Below are 8,219 nucleotides of genomic sequence, written 5' to 3'. Positions count from 1 at the left end.
AATTATCTAAACTAAGAACTCACAGAGAAAAGAATTGGGGAATTGCTTTTGGGAAAAATCGATTGACTTAAGACAATACCTAAGGAAAAATCCACTTAGACTTTACTTGTTATTCTGACTCCGAATCAAACGATTTATTCATTCAACTTGTCCCGTAGAGATCCCTAAGTTATGTTATTATCCCTATTCAAGACTAATAATGTCTAATCACTAGATTGAATAACCGAGACTTTTCTCTAATTAACACTCTAGGGTTGCATTAACTCAATCTATGGATCCCTTTATTAGGTTTCACCCTAATCCGGCAAACTCTTGTCACCCTATGTCTAGACGCGCAATCAACTCCGCTTAATTATGATAAATGTACTCTTAGCCAGGGTCTATTCCTCCTTTGAATAAGAGCTTATCTTGAATCAGTATCCTGGGATATCAAAACAAGAATTAAGAACACATAATTAAGAACAAGTTAAATATTTATCATACAATTTAGAAAATAATAACAAGATTCGTCTTAGATTTCATTCCCCTTAGGTATTTAGGGGATTTAGTTCATTACTAAATAAGAAAACATCTCAGAAAAATAAAGAATACAAAACATAAAGAAAACCCAAAACTCCTGAAGGGGAATTGAGGAGAGATCTTCAGTCTTGATGATGAATCCGGCTTTTGAGATGAATCAATCGGCTTCTTTAGAGTAATTCCTTACTCCCCTATTCTTCGTCTCCCTTTTTTCTCCTCTTCTAGGGTGTATTTATAGGCTTTGGAATGCCTAGAAGCCCTCAAAAGTGGCCTTTTCCGAATTGGACTTAACTTGGGCTCGACAGGGACACGCCCGTGTGACATGCCCGTATGCGATTACTTCAAGCCGTGTTTGAGCCTATTAGAATGGCACAGGTGTGTGCTATACCCGTGTGAGTCATGCTTCGATTCTGCCAGATTGACACGGTCGTGTGGTCTACCCTTGTGAGGAAGCTCAGGTTGTGTTAAGTTCATACTTTGGCCCATTTTCTCTGTTTTTGGCCCGTTTCTCGTTCCTTTCGCTCTCCTATGCTCTCCTAAGTATAAAACATGAAATTAAAGCATTAGGAGCATCGAATTCACCAATTCTAATGGAAAATCATCCATAAAATACGTTAAACATGGGGTAAAAATATGTATAAATTACGGTTTATCAAATACCCCCACACTTAAGCATTTGCTTGTCCTCAAGAAAAATTCTCAACTCATAATCAAAATAAATTCTTCTCAACTTATAATTTTTATCGATAATATCTCAGAATAATCAATAGGTAATCATACATTGAGAATACAACTAAAAAGAACATAAAAGTTTCAAACATTCCAAGTTGAGTATTTAATCATGCAAACATATGTGTCTCTCCGCATCTAAGTAATTACCTTTGATTCAGAATATCACAGAGTTTCAAATCCTCACTAAAGATTCACTCAAATCACTCGAGGTGTTTAAGGACAATAAATGAAGCACTCAATAGTCAATAATGAAAAGTTATTACCATAGGCTGGCATGAAAATCAAATCTCCACCACTATAATTTAAGATGATACATCAATCAAAAGGTCTTTAGAGGGTTGTAGTGAGGCTTGGTTAGGGGGTGTGGTCACAAGCTGAAAGAAAGGGTTAGAATCGAGATCAAATTGAAAAATTGTCTAACTAGAAAAAGAGTTAGTCTTGATTTGTGTACAACAGAGCTTCTCTTAGAATATGAAATTACAGATATGTATACATAGTTTTTTTTTCTTTAAGAACAAGTTAAATAATATAAACTAACTATTAAGAACAAAACATAGCTAAGTAATCCATTCAACTCTAATCTCGACAAAAATAGGGATTAATTTAGGGGATTTCAACAATAATGGGTTAAAAGTCAATATTAAGGGTAATACAAGAAATGGCTTGTTAGGTTCAAGGGGGTTTACTAGGGGTTAATCGTGGAGGTAGACTTTTCATGGCATGAGTGGGTTAATCCTAAGTGCCTTAATCATTTTAATATATCAAATCAAATTGTGTGGTCTCGACATGTATAATCAAGCAAGTTCTAGAATAACAGTTCAATACTGACGCACTCAAAGCAATAATAAAAGTGAGCATGAAAGGATTAATAGATGCTCAAAAGGCTCAAAAATATCACAAAAAATTATGGCTTTTTGATGTTTAGACTCGTGAATTCCAATTGAAAGTAATGCCTAGACTTAGGAAAACAACCTATAATTTTAAATTCTTAAAAATCAACTTATCATGCTTGATTCTCAAATGTCTTAAACTTTAAACAATCAACGCATAAATCCCTATGTTTTAATTCAAGATATATCAATCAAAATCATAAATCAATTAAAATTTATCCTAAATATGATATGAGAGTTTTTCAAGAGAACAAGGTAATCATTCAGGGATTTTTTTGATAATGAAATAAATGCCCCCCCACACTTAAGATGTACATTGCCCTCAATGTACAAAGATGGGTATTATAGAATATAAAAAATAAGAAAGGGAGAGAAGTGAAACTTCCTGTATGATGAATTCCTCAAACTGGAGTTTTGGAGAGTAATTGGTTCGAGAGTGGAGAAGGATACTCTGGCGGTCGTAGAGGTTCATTAGTCCATAAATCCTGCGCCAAAAGAATATTATATCTAGTGGTAGCTATGGTCGTGGTCGATCAAGACATGGCAGTCATGGAGAACCTTTCCCGGTGGAGTTTTAGTTCCTATGTGACGAAGAGCTTAAGGGCTCTATATGACTGTTATAAAATCAGGAACTTTTTAGGGGATATTAGGAAGAATAATTACTCAAAAAGAAATGACCAAATTTAATAATTAAAAATAAAATTTCTAAAATCTAATAAAAAATAAAAATAGTTTCAATAAAAATTAAAAACATAAAATAAGAAATAAATATTTCTAAACATCTTCATTGTTGGATGGTTCGCGAGGTGGGACTGGCGATGAGATGTGGAGGTGTTGACAAATCTACTGAAGAGTAGCATCAATGTTGTCAAATCATTGAAAACACTACTGTTCGAATCGGGTGAGGCACTCAGAGATGTCAGCATATGAAGCCGCCGCATGAACTGGACGAGAGGGTGGTGGTGGCTGAGTCAGTGGGTCCTCGTGTTGTGGGGGGACATTATCAAGAATCTCCTCGTAGGCCTCCTCTTCAGTAGATTAGGTGAGACGGTTCTGTGGAGGGTAGGTTCATCGGCCCTCTCGATCATCCTCATACTAAGCATGCTCGAGATGCCTTGTGGAGACATCTGTCGATGAGGGTGAGGGATGATTCTTGGGCCGCGGTGTTGAGGAGGCTGAAGTGTCGCGCCAGCCAGGTCATGCAGGGGCCAATGGAGATGACCCCAATTCGATGCCGTTCTGACTGGTGCTGAATCGCAAGGGCGATAAAATAGGCAAGGTCGATGACGTGCCTTTGCGACATGCACCATAAGAAGTAGACGTCGTGGGTGTTGACGACGCCAGTGCTATCTCTCCTCCCTGTAACCGTGTGAGCTAAAATAGCGTGTAAATACCTCAGGAATGGTGGGAGAACTGATTCCTTGGAGCGGCTAGGGTTGTAGGAGGCCGTGCTAAGGGCCAACGTGTGCCAGCATTTCAAGGGAGAGAAATGTATGTGGCGACTGAGAGCATGTAGTTCATTCTCCTTCTTGAACTCCTCCTTATATAGGCCTAGTGCAGCACCAAACTCTGGGACGCTTAGCTAGCGGATTAACCCACCTAAGCGAAACTGGACCGTGCCGGGATCATCGTACCTTGTCATTACGGTTTAAAGATGGAACATTGAGCAGAGTTCTATTGTGAGCCCGAGGTATGTCGGTTCAATAATCCCGAAGAACAGCTCTCAAGGGTCTGTGGTTAGGAGAGCCCAAATCGCGTCAGCCATCTGAACTTGTTCTATGGCAGCCCAATTGATGCAGCAGCCCGCAATTAAGGGTCGGGCCCGTAGTATTTGAAAAAGCTCTTTTTGGGGCCCTCGGGGGAGCTGCAGGAGAAGGTGGCAAATTTCTACAGTTGGACCCGCCGAAGATGACGATCCCTTCCTCTTCTTCGAGGCTAGTACGACCGATTTCTTTCCTCTTGAATACGACATGGTACCTGCGATCAGAATCATCAAGTCATCTTGATGAGTGGTCAAAGTAGAAGGAATACAATTTTCAATTAAAAAGCCGAATTTCAGCCACAACCAAACATAGCTAATATAATAATTTCGTGACTTTATCATTGTATGTAGTAATGGCATGTGTAAGACAAAAGAATGAAGCTTTCCAAACAACATGAAATGTATGATAAATAATTGAAAAATGCAAATTACATGAGAGACATTGGCATGGAAATGTCATGAGGATAGGCATGGTAAAGCCATGGGTATGAAGTTTCCTTAATCACTTGATTTTAACATGCATTGTATAATAACTAACCTAAGAATGCAAACTAAAGGATAAAATAATGAGCAAAATGAAAAATAGTTCAAAAGCAATGAAGATTATGCTAATAATAAGCATTAGTAATGAGTAAAATAGAAGTGAAAGGAGTAAACAAACGCTAATGGGGAGAGATTGAGTGTCAAAAATGAAGTTGGAGGTGGCGCACGGGCATGGCAGGGAGGCCGTGTGGAGTAACAGCAGCTAGGGTTAGGGTTTTTGAATGGGGAAGAAAGTGAATAGTGCAGGGTATTTATATATTTTGGGCCACACGGCCAGGGCACACGCTCATGTTCCCCAATTTCAGCTCGTGTATTTGCGAATTTCAAATTTGGGTGCGTCTGTCATTTAGTACATGCCAGTGTTCCTCGGGCATGTGGGATCACACGGCCATGTCGCACGGCCGTGTCTAGCTTCGTTCGCTTCTCCCACGCCCATGTGTGCAAGCCCCATGTTCATGTTAATTGGGTAGGTTCGACCACGGGTGTTAGACACTGGCGTGTCGCACGCCCGTGCTGTTTTAGCAGGCTCGACCATGGTTCTTCCACACGGGCGTGTCGCACACCCATGTTGTTTTGGCAAGCTCGACCACGGCCATATCACATGGCCATGGCATTTTATCGTAGCTCGTGTTGGGGAAATCCTTGCCCTGTTTTCACACAGCCTTAAGCACACCCGTGTGCTTGGCCGTGTCTATGTGGAAACACCTGTATGCAAGATTTCTATTAGTAAGTTAGGATTTAAATACCAAAATTTAAAGAAATTAATATTGTTAGTGCTCGGGTAAGCCCCTAGATCAGCTAATGCATGATTAACATCTAAACTACCAATTAAGCAAGGAATAGTAAAGCTCGCTGGGTCTTTTAGTTTGTTGGGTAGTTTATTTTGGAGAATGGCTGAGCAAACTGGGTTCAGCTCCACATACGATGCTTCGTCCAACTTCCGCTTATTTGCTAAAAGCTCATTTAAAAATTTCATTGCGTTTGGCATCTACAATAGAGCTTCAATAAACGGTAAGTTAATATGTAATTTTTTAAGAGTTTAAGGAATTTACCAAATTATTCATCTGAGCGGTCTTTCCTTGTCGCGTTAAGGTATGGCACATGAGGTTTATATTCGACAGTCACTGGTTTGTTTGTATTTTGATCTACCTTACCTTGACCCTTGCTTACCACAGTTTCTTGCCTCGGTTCTGGTTCAGGCTCAACTACTCCTTCGTCATCTTGAATATTAATTGCGTTGATTTGTTCCCTTGGGTTAGGTTCGGTATTACTTAGCAAACTACCTTGTGGTCGTTCGGAGATCAGTTTAGAGAGTTGGTCTATCTGGGTTTCAAGCCCTTGGATCGACGCTTGTTGATTTTTAAGTGTTGTCTCAGTGTTTTGAAAATGAGTTTCTGACACCGAAATAAATTTTGAGATCATCTCTTCAAGGTTTGGCTTCTTTTCCTGTTGGTAGGGCAGTTGTTGGTAGCTTGGAGGATGTTATGGTCTTTGATTTCCTTGACCGCCCTACGAGAAATTTGGGTGGTTCCTCCAACCTGCATTGTAAGCGTTACTATATGGATTGTTTTGAGGTCGAGGATTATTACCCATGCAATTTAATTGCTCGTTATCCATGTTGTGGACAAAAGGTTGGTATTTCGAATGGTTTGTTCCACCTCCACTTGCTTCGCACTGCATTACTGGGTGAACCTGTGAAGAATTAAGAAAACCATCAATCTTTTTATTTAAGATTTCTACCTGATTAGAGAGAATGGTGACCAAATCGACGTTATAAACGTCAGCTGTTTTCGTTGGCTTTGTCCTCATGACTTGCCACTGATAGTTATTCAGTGACATCTCCTCTATAAACTCATAGGCATCTTCTGGTGTTTTATTGTTGACAGTTCCACTCGCCGCTGCGTCAACCATTTGTCATGTCGAAGGATTCAGACCATTGTGAAATGTTTGTATTTGGAGCCAAAGCGGTAACCCATGGTGAGGGCACCTTCTCAAAAGGTCCTTGTATCTTTTCCATACATCGTAGAGTGTTTCTAAATCCATCTGCACAAAAGAAGAGATATCATTACGTATAGCCGCTTTAGCCGACGAAAAATATTTTAGTAAAAATTTTTCTGTCATTTTTTCCCAAGTAGTAATTGACCCTTGTGGTAACGAGTTCAACCACTATTTAGCTTTATTCCTCAATGAAAAGGGAAACAACCGAAGACGAATGACATTATCAGAAACGCCATTGATTTTAAATGTATCGCATAGTTCTAAAAAGTTAGCTAAATGAGCGTTGGGATCCTCATCCTGCAAACCATCAAACTGAACAAATTGTTGTATCATTTGAATAGTGTTAGGTTTTAATTCAAAAGTATTTGCAGCTACAGCAGGTCTAACTATGCTCGATTCAATTCCTGTTAAAGAGGGTTTAGCATAATCATACACAGTGCATGGAGCAGGGATTAACCGCAATTGCAGGGGGTAGCTAATTGCCTTGGTTTTCAGCCATCTTTTCGGTTGGGGGTTGAGTATCGTCTTCTTGCTCGTTCTCCGTGTATCTTAAGCTTCGCCTGATTTCTCTTTTGTTTCTATGTATTGTGCAATCAATTTCTTCGTCAAAAAGTAACGGTCCCGACGGGTTTCTTCTAGTCATAAATTATGAAAACCTGCCAAGAGAAGGAAAAAGTAAGTTAATAAATAATAATAAAAGTAAATTAAATTGCAAGAAAAATAAATGGCTAAAGTAATAAAAATTAAGCATTCCTAATAACTTAGTTCCTTGGAAACGGCTTGATCGCGTTATTCCATGATAGGTTTTGAATATTTATAATTACTCATTCTTGAACTAACTATTATCGTGATGTAGGCAAGTGTACCTATCGAACAGTAGTATAGTTTTAGCAAGACCGGATTGTCGAACCCAATGGAACTAAAAGTACTAGTAATGACTGTCTTTTTATTTTCTAGCCTAAGAATAATGGGGTTTTGTTTTAATTAACTAATTATCTAAACTAAGAACTCACAGAGAAAAGAATTGGGGAATTTCTTTTGGGAAAAATTGATTGACTTAAGACAATACCTAAGGAAAAATCCACCTAGACTTTCCTTGTTATTCTGACTCTGAATCGGACGATTTATTCATTCAACTTATTCCGTAAAGATCCTTAAGTTATGTTATTATCCCTATTTAAGACTAATAACGTCTAATCCCTAGATTGAGTAACCGATACTTTTCTCTAATTAACACTCTAGGGTTGCATTAACTCGATCTATGGATCCCCTTATTAGGTTTCACCCTAATCCGGCAAAATCTTGTCACCTATGTCTAGGCGCGCAATCAACTCCGCTTAATTATGATAAAAGTACTCTTAGCCAGGGTCTATTCCTCCTTTGAATAAGAGCTTATCTTGAATCAGTATCCTGGGATATCAAAACAAGAATTAAGAACACATAATTAAGAACAAGTTAAATATTTATCATACAATTCAGAAAATAATAACAAGATTCGTCTTAGGTTTCATTCCCCTTAGGTATTTAGGGGATTTAGTTCATAACTAAATAAGAAAACATCTCAGAAAAATAAAGAATACAAAACATGAAGAAAACCCAAAACTCCTGAAAAAGAATTGAGGAGAGATCTTCAGTCTTGATGATGAATCCGGCTTCTGAGATGAATCAATTGGCTTCCTTGGAGTAATTCCTTACTCCCCTATTCTCCGTCTCCCCTTTTCTCCTCTTCTAGGGTGTATTTATAGGCTTTGGAATGCCTAGAAGCCCTCAAAAGT

General features: G+C 38.7%; 1 non-coding gene across 1 annotated transcript; it reads left to right on the top strand.

The window, feature by feature from the left end:
- Window positions 1-6,415: 6,415 nt before the first annotated feature.
- LOC121203818 (small nucleolar RNA R71) lies at window positions 6,416-6,519 on the top strand. The gene has a single exon (XR_005898753.1). It is a non-coding gene; the product is annotated as a small nucleolar RNA R71 (small nucleolar RNA).
- The last annotated feature ends 1,700 nt before the right edge of the window (window positions 6,520-8,219 follow it).

Source organism: Gossypium hirsutum, chromosome A07 (genome assembly GCF_007990345.1).
Source record: "Gossypium hirsutum isolate 1008001.06 chromosome A07, Gossypium_hirsutum_v2.1, whole genome shotgun sequence".
NCBI classification, from domain to species: Eukaryota; Viridiplantae; Streptophyta; class Magnoliopsida; order Malvales; family Malvaceae; genus Gossypium; species Gossypium hirsutum.
Note: the sequence above shows the minus strand (reverse complement) of the source record. Positions and strands in the feature narration are given on the sequence as shown.